The following is a 13,276-nucleotide window of genomic DNA, read 5'->3' on the forward strand; positions in this document are numbered from 1 at the left end:
ACAGTTCTCACATCCAGGGGCATGGACGGCTCTACAGGAAACAGATTATATTATAACAGTTCTCACATCCAGGGACATGGCGGCTCTACAGGAAACAGATTATATTATAACAGTTCTCACATCCAGGGCATGGACGGCTCTACAGGAAACAGATTATATTATAACAGTTCTCACATCCAGGGGCATGGACTGACTCTACAGGAAACAGATTATATTATAACAGTTCTCACATCCAGGGACATGGACGGCTCTACAGGAAACAGATTATATTATAACAGTTCTCACATCCAGGGACATGGACGGCTCTACAGGAAACAGATTATATTATAACAGTTCTCACATCCAGGGACATGGACGGCTCTACAGGGAAACAGATTATATTATAACAGTTCTCATCCAGGGGCATGGACGGCTCTACAGGAAACAGATTATAACAGTTCTCACATCCAGGGACATGGACGGCTCTACAGAAACAGATTATATTATAACAGTTCTCACATCCAGGGACATGGACAGCTCTACAGGAAACAGATTATATTATAACAGTTCTCACATCCAGGGGCATGGACGGCTCTACAGGAAACAGATTATATTATAACAGTTATCACATCCAGGGACATGGACGGCTCTACAGGAAACAGATTATATTATAACAGTTCTCACATCCAGGGACATGGACGGCTCTACAGGAAACAGATTATATTATAACAGTTCTCACATCCAGGGGCATGGACGGCTCTACAGGAAACAGATTATATTATAACAGTTCTCACATCCAGGGACATGGACGGCTCTACAGGAAACAGATTATAACAGTTCTCACATCCAGGGACATGGACGGCTCTACAGGAAACAGATTATATTATAACAGTTCTCACATCCAGGGACATGGACGGCTCTACAGGAAACAGATTATATTATAACAGTTCTCATCCAGGGACATGGACGGCTCTACAGGAAACAGATTATATTATAACAGTTCTCACATCCAGGGGCATGGACGGCTCTACAGGAAACAGATTATATTATAACAGTTCTCACATCCCAGGGACATGGACGGCTCTACAGGAAACAGATTATATTATAACAGTTCTCACATCCAGGGACATGGACGGCTCTACAGGAAACAGATTATAACAGTTCTCACATCCAGGGACATGGACGGCTCTACAGGAAACAGATTATAACAGTTCTCACATCCAGGGACATGGAATGCTCTACAGGAAACAGATTATATTATAACAGTTCTCACATCTAGGGGCATGGACGGCTCTACAGGAAACAGATTATATTATAACAGTTCACACATCCAGGGGCATGGACGGCTCTACAGGAAACAGATTATATTATAACAGTTCTCACATCCAGGGGCATGGACGGCTCTACAGGAAACAGATTATAACAGTTCTCACATCCAGGGGCATGGACGGCTCTACAGGAAACAGATTATATTATAACAGTTCTCACACCCAGGGACATGGACGGCTCTACAGGAAACAGATTATATTATAACAGTTCTCACATCTAGGGGCATGGACGGCTCTACAGGAAACAGATTATATTATAACAGTTCTCACATCCAGGGACATGGACGGCTCTACAGGAAACAGATTATATTATAACAGTTCTCATCCAGGGACATGGACGGCTCTACAGGAAACAGATTATATTATAACAGTTCTCACACCCAGGGACATGGACGGCTCTACAGGAAACAGATTATATTATAACAGTTCTCACATCCAGGGACATGGACGGCTCTACAGGAAACAGATTATAACAGTTCTCACATCCAGGGACATGGACGGCTCTACAGGAAACAGATTATATTATAACAGTTATCACATCCAGGGACATGGACGGCTCTACAGGAAACAGATTATATTATAACAGTTCTCACATCCAGGGACATGGACGGCTCTACAGGAAACAGATTATATTATAACAGTTCTCACATCCAGGGGCATGGACGGCTCTACAGGAAACAGATTATATTATAACAGTTCTCACATCCAGGGACATGGACGGCTCTACAGGAAACAGATTATATTATAACAGTTCTCACATCCAGGGACATGGACGGCTCTACAGGAAACAGATTATAACAGTTCTCACATCCAGGGGCATGGACGGCTCTACAGGGAAACAGATTATATTATAACAGTTCTCACATCCAGGGACATGGACGGCTCTACAGGAAACAGATTATATTATAACAGTTCTCACATCCAGGGGCATGGACGGCTCTACAGGAAACAGATTATATTATAACAGTTCTCACATCCAGGGGCATGGACGGCTCTACAGGAAACAGATTATAACAGTTCTCACATCCAGGGACATGGACGGCTCTACAGGAAACAGATTATATTATAACAGTTCTCACATCCAGGGACATGGACGGCTCTACCCAGGAAACAGATTATATTATAACAGTTCTCACATCCAGGGGCATGGACGGCTCTACAGGAAACAGATTATATTATAACAGTTCTCACATCCAGGGGCATGGACGGCTCTACAGGAAACAGATTATATTATAACAGTTCTCACATCCAGGGACATGGACGGCTCTACAGGAAACAGATTATATTATAACAGTTCTCACATCCAGGGACATGGACGGCTCTACAGGAAACAGATTATATTATAACAGTTCTCACATCCAGGGGCATGGACGGCTCTACAGGAAACAGATTATATTATAACAGTTCTCACATCCAGGGGCATGGACGGCTCTACAGGAAACAGATTATGTTATAACAGTTCTCATCCAGGGACATGGACGGCTCTACAGGAAACAGATTATATTATAACAGTTCTCATCCAGGGACATGGACGGCTCTACAGGAAACAGATTATATTATAACAGTTCTCACATCCAGGGGCATGGACGGCTCTACAGGAAACAGATTATATTATAACAGTTCTCACATCCAGGGACATGGACGGCTCTACAGGAAACAGATTATATTATAACAGTTCTCACATCCAGGGACATGGACGGCTCTACAGGAAACAGATTATATTATAACAGTTCTCACATCCAGGGGCATGGACGGCTCTACAGGAAACAGATTATATTATAACAGTTCTCACATCCAGGGACATGACGGCTCTACAGGAAACAGATTATATTATAACAGTTCTCACATCCAGGGACATGGACGGCTCTACAGGAAACAGATTATATTATAACAGTTTTCACATCCAGGGACATGGACGGCTCTACAGGAAACAGATTATATTATAACAGTTCTCACATCCAGGGACATGGACGGCTCTACAGATGGTAACTGGACCTTGTGACAGTACTTCCTAGAGCTCTGCTACCCAACCCCTTTTTATACATCAGGTCTGTTCTTAATCAATAACCCCAACCCCCTACACCCTAACCCCTCCACCCTAACCCCTACACCCTAACCCCTACACCCTAACCCCTCCACCCTAACCCCTAACCCCTCCACCCTAACCCCTCCACTAACCCACACCTCCACCCACCCTCCACCCTAAACCCTCCACCTAACCCCTACACCCCAACCCCTACACTAGCCCCTGGCCCAAATCACACTAAGCACCCTAACCCCTACACCTAACCCCTCCACCCTAACCCCTACACCCTAACCCCCTACACCCATCCACCTAACCCCTAGACACCTCCACCCTCTGGCCCCCACCCCAACCCCTACACCCACACCCTCCACCACACCCCAGATGGCACCCCAGGGCTTGAACCCTCCACCCTAACCCCTACACCCCTAACCCCTCCCACCTAACCCCACACCCCAACCCTAACCCCTCCACCCTAACCCCTCCACCCTAACCCTACACCTCCACCCTTTATCCCCTCCACTGGTTCTGAACCCTACACCCTCTTGGCACCCCAACCCCTCCACCCTGAACCCCTACACCCCCAACCCCCACCCCAACCCCTACACCCCAACCCTCCACCCTAACCCCCTCCACCCTAACCCCTCCACACCCCTAACCCCTCCACCCTAACCCCTAACACCTCCACCCTAACCCTCCACCCTAACCCCTCCACCCTAACCTCCACCCTAACCCCTCCACCCCCTCCACCTAACCCCTACACCCTAACCCTCCACCCTAACCCCTCCACCCTAACCCTACACCCTAACCCCTCCACCCTAACCCCTCCACCCCTAACCCCTTTACCTAACCTCCACCCTAACCCTACACCCTAACCCCTACACCCTAACCCCCTAACCCCTACACCCTAACCCCTACACCCTAACCCCTCCACCCTAACCCCTCCACCCTAACCCCTACACCTAGCCCCTGGTCCCTAACCCCCTACTTCCACCCTTAACCCCTCCACCCTAACCCCTACACCCTAACCCTCCACCCTAACCCCTCCACCTCCGCCCCTAACCCCCACACCCTAACCCAGCCCCACACCTAACCCTCCACCCTAACCCCTACACCCTAACCCTCCACCTAACCCCTCCACCTAGCCCCTCCACCCTAACTCCTCCACCTAACCCCTGACACCCTAACCCCTACACCGGGGCTTGACACCCCAACCCCTACACCCTAACCCCTCCCACCCTAACCTCCACCTCCACCTAACCCCTCCACCCTAACCCCTCCACCCTAACCCCCTCCACCCTAACCCCTACACCCTAACCCCTCCACCCTAACCCCTCCACCCCTGTCCTTTACCTGAGGGGCTGGTTCTGATGTGACTACTTCCTCTTGGCTCCCAGGATGTCTAACCCCTACACCCTAACCCCTACACTAACCCCTACACCTAACCCCTCCACCCTAACCCCTCCACCCCTGTCCTTTACCTGAGGGGCTGGTTCTGATGTAGACTACTTCACTCTTGGCTCCCAGGATGTCTAACCCCTACTCCCCTAACCCCTCCACCCTAACCCCTCCACCTAACCCCTCCTTAACCCCTCCACCTCCACCCTAACCCCTACACCCTAACCCCTCCATTTTAACCCCTCCACCCTAACCCCTCCACCTAACCCCTCCACCCTAACCCCTCCACCCCTCCACCCTAACCCCTCCACCCTAACCCCTCCACCCTAACCCTCCACCCTAACCCCTCCACCCTAACCCCTCCACCCTAACCCCTCCCCTAACCCCTCCACCCTAACCCCTCCACCCCTGTCCTTTACCTGAGGGGCTGGTTCTGATGTAGACTACTTCACTCTTGGCTCCCAGGATGTCTATCCTCTGCCACCAGAGTGATGGCCTCCACGTAGATGGCTCCACTGGGTCCAACCCCGACAGGACCCCTCCACCTAACCCCTCCACCCTAACCCCTCCACCCTAACCCCTCCACCCTAACCCCTCCACCCCTAACCCCTCCACCTGGTTCTGATGTAACTACTTCACTCTTGGCTCCCCAGGATGTGTCTATCCTCTGCCACCAGAGTGAACCCCTCCATTTTAACCCCTCCAGGGCTTAACCCTCCATTTTAACCCCTCCACCCTAACCCTCCAACCCTAACCCCTCCACCCTAACCCCTCCACCCTCCACCCTAACCCTCCACCCTAACCCCTCCACCCTAACCCCTACACCCTAACCCCTCCACCCTAACCCCTCCCCAACCCTCCACCCTAACCCCTACACCCATTTTAACCCTAACCCCTCCACCCTAACCCCTCCACCCCTGTCCTTTACCTGAGGGGCTGGTTCTGATGTAGACTACTTCACTCTTGGCTCCCAGGATGTGTCTATCCTCTGCCACCAGAGTGATGGCTTTTCATTTTAATTTTTACTGGGTCCAGGGCTTGAGAGGTGACAGAACCCTCCACCCTAACCCCTCCACCCTAACCCCTCCACCCTAACCCCTCCACCCCTAACCCCTCACACCAACCCCCTCCACCCCTAACCTCCGCCCCCTCCACCCTAACCCCTCCACCTCCAACCCTCCACCCTAACCCCTATCACCCTAACCCTCCACCCCTAACCCCTCACCCTAACCCTCCACCCTAACCCCTCCACCCTAACCCCTACACCCTAACCCCTCCACCCTGTCCTTACCTGAGGGCTGGTTCTGATGTAGACTACTTCACTCTTGGCTCCCCAGGATGTGTCTATCCTCTGCCACCAGAGTGATGGGCCTTGACCGTAGATGGCATACTGGGTCCAGGGCTTGAGAGGTGACAGCAGAACCCCCCTCCACCCTAACCTCACCTCCACCCTAACCCCTCCACCCTACCACCTACCTCCACCCTAACCCCTCCACCTAACCCCTCCACCCTAACCCTCCACCAACCCCTCACACCCTAACCCCTCCACCCTAACCCCCCCACCCCTAACCCCTCCCACCCTAACCCCTTTACACCCTAACCCTCCACCTTTTAACCCCTCCACCCTAACCCCTCCATTTTAACCTTTACCTGACTACCAGCTACTTCACTCTTGGCTCCCAGGATGTGTCTAACCTCTACACCAGAGTAACCCCGTAGATTTTAACCCCTTGAGAGGGTGACAGTACCCCCTCCACCCTAACCCCTCCACCTAACCCCTACACCTAACCCCTCCACCCTAACCCCTCCACCTAACCCCTCCACCCCTGTCCTTTACCTGAGGGGCTGGTTCTGATGTAGACTACTTCACTCTTGGCTCCCAGGATGTGTCTATCCTCTGCCACCAGGTGATGGCCTTGACGAGATGGCATACTGGGTCCAGGGCTTGAGAGGTGACAGTAGAACCCCTCCACCCTAACCCCTCCACCCCTAACCCTCACCTCCACCCTAAACACCCTAACCCACACCCTAACCCTCCACCCTAACCCCTCCACCCTAACCCCTCCACCCTAACCCCTGGTTCCACCCTACCCCTCACCCCTGTCCTTTACCTGAGGGGCTGGTTCTGATGTAGACTACTTCACTCTTGGCTCCCAGGATGTCTAACCCCTCCACCCTAACCCCTCCACCCTAACCCCTACACCCTAACCCCTCCACCCTAACCCCTCCACTAACCCCTCCACCCCTTTACCTGAGGGGGCTGGTTCTGATGTAGACTACTTCACTCTTGGCTCCCAGGATGTCTAACCCCCACCCTAACCCCTCCACCCTAACCCCCTACACCCCTAACCCTCCACCTAACCCCTCCACCCTAACCCCTCCACCCTAACCCCTACACCCTAACCCCTCCACCTAACCCCCCACCCTAACCCTCCACCCAGGTAACCCCTCCCCTCCACCCTAACCCCTCCACCTAACCCCTACACCCTAACCCCTCCACCCTAACCCCTCCACCCTAACCCTCCACCCTAACCCCCTCCACCCCTGTCCTTTACCTGAGGGGCTGGTTCTGATGTAGACTACTTCACTCTTGGCTCCCAGGATGTGTCTATCCTCTGCCACCAGAGTGATGGCCTTGACGTAGATGGCATACTGGGTCCAGGGCTTGAGAGGTGACAGTAGAACCCCTCCACCCTAACCCCTCCACCCTAACCCCTCCACCCTAACCCCTCCACCCCTAACCCCTCCACCCTAACCCCTCCACCTAACCCCTCCACCCTAACCCCTCCACCCTAACCCTAACTCCTAACCCACCCTAACCCCTCCACCCTAACCCCTCCACCCTAACCCCTCCACCCTAACCTCCTCCTAACCCCTCCACCTAACCCCTACACCCTAACCCCTCCACCCTAACCCCTCCACCTAACCCTCCACCCCTGTCCTTTACCTGAGGGGCTGGTTCTGATGTTAACTACTTCACTCTTGGCTCCCAGGATGTGTCTATCCTCTGCCACCAGAGTGATGGCCGCCACGTAGATGGCATACTGGGTCCAGGGCTTGAGAGGTGACAGTAACCCCTCCACCTAACCCCTCCACCCTAACCCCTCACCCTAACCCCTCCACCCTAACCCCTCCACCCCTGTCCTTTACCTGAGGGGCTGGTTCTGATGTGAGACTACTTCACTCTTGGCTCCCAGGATGTGTCTATCCTCTGCCACCAGAGTGATGGCCCCGTAGATGGCATACTGGGTCCAGGGCTTGAGAGGTGACAGTAGAACCCCTCCACCCTAACCCCTCCACCCTAACCCCTCCTAACCCCTCCACCCTAACCCCTACACCCTAACCCTCCACCCTAACCCCTCCACCCTAACCCCTCCACCCTAACCCCTCCACCCTAACCCCTCCACCCTAACCCCTCCACCCCTGTCCTTTACCTGAGGGCTGGTTCTGATGTAGACTACTTCACTCTTGGCTCCCAGGATGTCTATCCTCTGCCACCAGAGTGATGGCCCCTAATGGCATACTGGGTCCAGGGCTTGAGAGGTGACCCTCCACCCTAACCCCTCCACCCTAACCCCTCCACCCTAACCTTTACCTGAGGGGCTGGTTCTGACCCCTCCAGACTACTTCACTCTTGGGGCTGATGTCTAACCCCTCACCCTAACCCCTCCACCTAACCCTAGTGACCCTAGAACCCCTCCACCCCTAACCCCTCCCACCCTAACCCCTCCACCTAACCCCTCCACCCTAACCCCTACACCCTAACCCCTACACCCTAACCCCTCCACCTAACCCCTCCACCCTAACCCCTCCACCCCTGTCCTTTACCTGAGGGGCTGGTTCTGATGTAGACTACTTCACTCTTGGCTCCCAGGATGTGTCTATCCTCTGCCACCAGAGTGATGGCCTTGACGTAGATGGCATACTGGGTCCAGGGCTTGAGAGGTGACAGTAGAACCCCCCTCCACCCTAACCCTCCACCCCTAACCCCTACACCCTAACCCCTCCACCCTAACCCCTCCACCCTAACCCTCCACCCCTAACCCTCCACCTGGCTCCCACCCTAACCCCTCCACCCTAACCCCTCCACCCTAACCCCTACACCCTAACCCCTACACCCTAACCCCTACACCCCTAACCCCTAACACCCTAACCCCTCCACCCCTGTCCTTTACCTGAGGGGCTGGTTCTGATGTAGACTACTTCACTCTTGGCTCCCAGGATGTGTCTATCCTCTGCCACCAGAGTGATGGCCTTGACGTAGATGGCATACTGGGTCCAGGGCTTGAGAGGCGACAGTAGAACCCCTCCACCCTAACCCCTCCACCCTAACCCCTCACCCTAACCCCTCCACCCTAACCCCTCCACCCTAACCCCTCCACCCTAACCCCTCCACCCCTGTCCTTTACCTGAGGGGCTGGTTCTGATGTAGACTACTTCACTCTTGGCTCCCAGGATGTGTCTATCCTCTGCCACCAGAGTGATGGCCTTGACGTAGATGGCATACTGGGTCCAGGGCTTGAGAGGTGACAGTAGAACCCCTCCACCCTAACCCCTCCACCTAACCACCTAACCCCTCCACCTAACCCCTCCTAACCCCTCCACCTAACCCCTAACCCTACACACACCTAATCCACCTAACCCCTACCCACCCCTCCAACCCCTGACCACCCTAACCCTCCCCTCCACCCTAGGACCTAACCCCTCCACCCTAACCCCCCTCCGCCCCTAACCCCTCCACCCTAACCCTACACCCTAACCCCTCCACCCTAACCCCTCCACCCTAACCCCTCCACCCCTGTCCTTTACCTGAGAGGGCTGGTTCTGATGTAGACTACTTCACTCTTGGCTCCCAGGATGTCTAACCCCTGCCACCAGAGTGAACCCTTGACCTAGATGGCATACTGGGTCCAGGGCTTGAGAGGTGACACCCCTAGAACCCCTCCACCCTAACCCCTCCACCTAACCCTCCACCCTAACCCCTCCACCCTAACCCCTTTACCACCCTAACCCCTCCACCCTAACCCCTCCACTCTTGGCTCCTCCAGGACCCTAACCCCTCCACCTAACCCCTCCACCCCTAACCCCTCCACCTAACCCCTCCACCTAACTGAGGGGCTGGTTCAGTAGACATGGGTAACCAGGAACCCCTCCACCCTAACCCCTCCACCCCTGTCCTTTACCTGAGGCTGGTTCTGACCCTAGACTACTTCACTCTTGGCTCCCAGGATGTCTATCCCCTGCCACAGACCCCTGTCCTTACCTAGACCAGACTGACTGGGTTTGAGAGGCACAGTAACCCTGGGTCTACTTCACTCTTCTCCTGCCACCAGACCAGATGGCCCTAGAACCCCTCCACCACTGTAGACTGTGATGTTCACCTTAGAGGATTTACCTGAGGGGGCTGGTTCTGAGGCTACTTCTCTTGGCTCCCAGGATGTGTCTATCCCACCAGAGGATGGCCTTGACGTAGATGGCAGAGACAGTAGAGGCACTGATGGGTCCAGGGATATAGACCCCTGACAGTAGACCCCCTCCACCCCTAACCCCTCCAGGATAACCCTCCACCCCTGGCAGACTGATGGGTTAGAGGATATGACAGGACTGACTTCACTCTTGACTGATGGGTCTCCACCCTAACCCCTGACAGACTGACCTAAGAGGATATACAGGAAGTAGATGGCATACTGGGTCCATGGGTTAGAGGGCTGGTTCTTAGACAGGAGGACCCTGAGGCAGACTGATGGGTTAGAGGATATAGATCACCTCCACCTAAGGCAGACTGATGGGTTAGAGGATATAACCCCTCCACTAACCCCTCCACCCTAGACCCCTGATGGGTTAGAGGATATAACCCCTCCACCTAACCCCTCCACCCCTGATGGGTTACCTGAGGGGCTGGTTCTGATGTGAGGCAGACTACTTCACTCTTGGCTCCCAGGATGTCTATCCTCTGCCACCAGAGTGATGGCCTTGACGTAGATGGCATACTGGGTCAGGGATTGAGAGGTGACAGTGGGAACCCCTCCAGAGGATTAACCCCCCTCTAACCCCTCCACCCTAACCCCTCCACCCTGAGGGGCTGGTTCTGAGGCATTTCACCTGGGTTAGCCCACCCCTAACCCTCAAACTGACCTAACCCCTCCACCCCTGGGATACTGGAGGAGTCCTTTAGAGGGCAGTTCTGATCTTGGCTCCCAGGATGGATGCCACTAGGACCCCTGAGGCAGACTGACCCTAGGATATCCTTTGTAGAGGTTCTGATGTAGACTGATGGGTTCCCAGGATGTGTATCCTCTGCCACCAAGTGATGGCAGACTGATGGGTTAGAGGATACTGGAGTCCAGGGCTAGAGGCAGACTGATGGGTTAGAGGATATACAGGAAGAAGGCAGACTGATGGGTTAGAGGATATACAGGAACTACTAAGGCAGACTGATGGGTTAGAGGATATACAGGAAGTCCTTTACCTGAGGCAGACTGATGGGTTAGAGGATATAGAGGAACTAGAGGCAGACTGATGGGTTGGCTCCCAGGATAGACAGACTGATGGGTTAGACCCGTAGATGGCAGACTGATGGGTTAGAGGATATAGAGAAGTAGAGGCAGACTGATGGGTTAGATACCCCTCAGAGGACCCCTAACAGACTGATGGGTTAGAGGATATCCACACCCCAGACTGAACCCCTAGAGGATATCCACCTAACCCTAAGGCCACTGATGGGTTAAGGATCCAGAGGAAGAGAGGCCCTAGCATGGGTTAGAGGATATACAAACCCTACACCCTAACAGACTGAACCCTACCCTAACCCCTGAGGCAGACTGACCCCTACACAGGATAACCCTAGACCCCTCCACCTAACAGACTGATGGGTTACTAGAGGATTACCTGAGGGGCTGGTTAGAGGATGTAGAAACTACTTCACTGATGGCTCCCAGGATGTGTAGAGGCAGACTGATGGGTTAGAGGACCAGAGTGAGGAACTGATGGGTTAGAGGATATAGATGGCATACTGATGGGTCCAGAGGATTGAGAGGTGAAGTAGAAGGCAGACTGATGGGTTAGAGGATAGCCAGGAAGTAGAGGCAGACTGATGGGTTAGAGGATCCAGAGCCCACCATGTTCCAACTGATTGGAGACAACCGCCCTGACCACAAACTGATGGGTTGAGGTTAGAGGACTGGAGGAGAGGGAGACGCATGGGTTAGAGGATATACAGGAAGTAGAGGCAGACTGATGGGTTAGAGGATATAGAGGAAGTAGAGGCAGACTGATGGGTTAGAGGATATAGAGGAAGTAGAGGCAGACTGATGGGTTAGAGGATATACAGGAAGTAGAGGCAGACTGATGGGTTAGAGGATATAGAGGAAGTAGAGGCAGACTGATGGGTTAGAGGATATAGAGGAAGTAGAGGCAGACTGATGGGTTAGAGGATATACAGGAAGTAGAGGCAGACTGATGGGTTAGAGGATATACAGGAAGTAGAGGCAGACTGATGGGTTAGAGGATATAGAGGAAGTAGAGGCAGACTGATGGGTTAGAGGATATAGAGGAAGTAGAGGCAGACTGATGGGTTAGAGGATATACAGGAAGTAGAGGCAGACTGATGGGTTAGAGGATATAGAGGAAGTAGAGGCAGACTGATGGGTTAGAGGATATAGAGGAAGGAGGCAGACTGATGGGTTAGAGGATATAGAGGAAGGTAGAGGCAGACTGATGGGTTAGAGGATATAGAGGAAGTATAGGCAGACTGATGGGTTAGAGGATATAGAGGAAGTAGAGGCAGACTGATGGGTTAGAGGATATAGAGGAAGTAGAGACAGACTGATGGGTTAGAGGATATAGAGGAAGGAGCAGGCAGACTGATAGGTTAGAGGCAGATGTTCTAGAGGATATAGTTGAAGTAGGCAGACTGATGGGTTAGGGGATATAGAGGAAGTAGAGACTGATGGGTTAAAGGATATAGAGGAAGTAGAGGCAGACTGATGGGTTAGAGGATATAGAGGAAGTAGCAGACTGATGGGTTAGAGGATATAGAGGAAGTAGGGAGAAACTGATGGGTTAGAGGATATAGAGGAAGTGGAAACTGATGGGTTAGAGGATATAGAGGAAATTGGAGAAACTGATGGGTTAGATGATGTTCTAAGATATGGAGGAAGTACAGCCAGACTGATGGGTTAGGGTTAGATATAGAGGAAGTAGAGTGATGGGTTAGATGATGTTCTAGGATATAGAGGAAGTACAGACAGACTGACTGTAGAGTAACTTACGCCTCCTTGTAGTATAGTATGAATGAGATGAGGTCTCTATAGTCTGGGGGTCTGTAGCGCTGCCAGGTCACTTTGATACGGTTAGACATCGTACTGTTGGACTTGAACCGCAAGATCTTACTCTCACCTGGTGAACACAACCAATCACACAATTTACACAGCCTGTTCACCTGGCAACCAATCACAACCACAGTCAGCTCACCTGGAGAATACAACCAATCACAACGATCAGCCCTGATCCTACAGGTGCTTAGAAACATCGAATCAAACCAGCCCAT

At 52.8% G+C, this 13,276-nt stretch overlaps 1 pseudogene across 1 annotated transcript in view; it reads right to left on the reverse strand.

The window, feature by feature from the left end:
* The window catches only part of LOC127922149 (insulin-like growth factor 1 receptor), a 96,192-nt pseudogene extending 83,067 nt beyond the window's left edge, over positions 1-13,125 (reverse strand). The window contains exons 1-6 of the transcript XR_008110487.1: positions 12,999-13,125; positions 10,124-10,306; positions 9,115-9,274; positions 8,904-9,000; positions 6,566-6,643; positions 5,657-5,734 (exon numbers count right to left, since the gene is read on the reverse strand). The product of XR_008110487.1 is annotated as an insulin-like growth factor 1 receptor (transcript). The remainder of the gene's footprint in view (positions 1-5,656; positions 5,735-6,565; positions 6,644-8,903; positions 9,001-9,114; positions 9,275-10,123; positions 10,307-12,998) is intronic.
* Between the last annotated feature and the right edge of the window lie 151 nt (positions 13,126-13,276).

Source organism: Oncorhynchus keta, unplaced genomic scaffold (genome assembly GCF_023373465.1).
Source record: "Oncorhynchus keta strain PuntledgeMale-10-30-2019 unplaced genomic scaffold, Oket_V2 Un_contig_24721_pilon_pilon, whole genome shotgun sequence".
Taxonomy (NCBI): domain Eukaryota; kingdom Metazoa; phylum Chordata; class Actinopteri; order Salmoniformes; family Salmonidae; genus Oncorhynchus; species Oncorhynchus keta.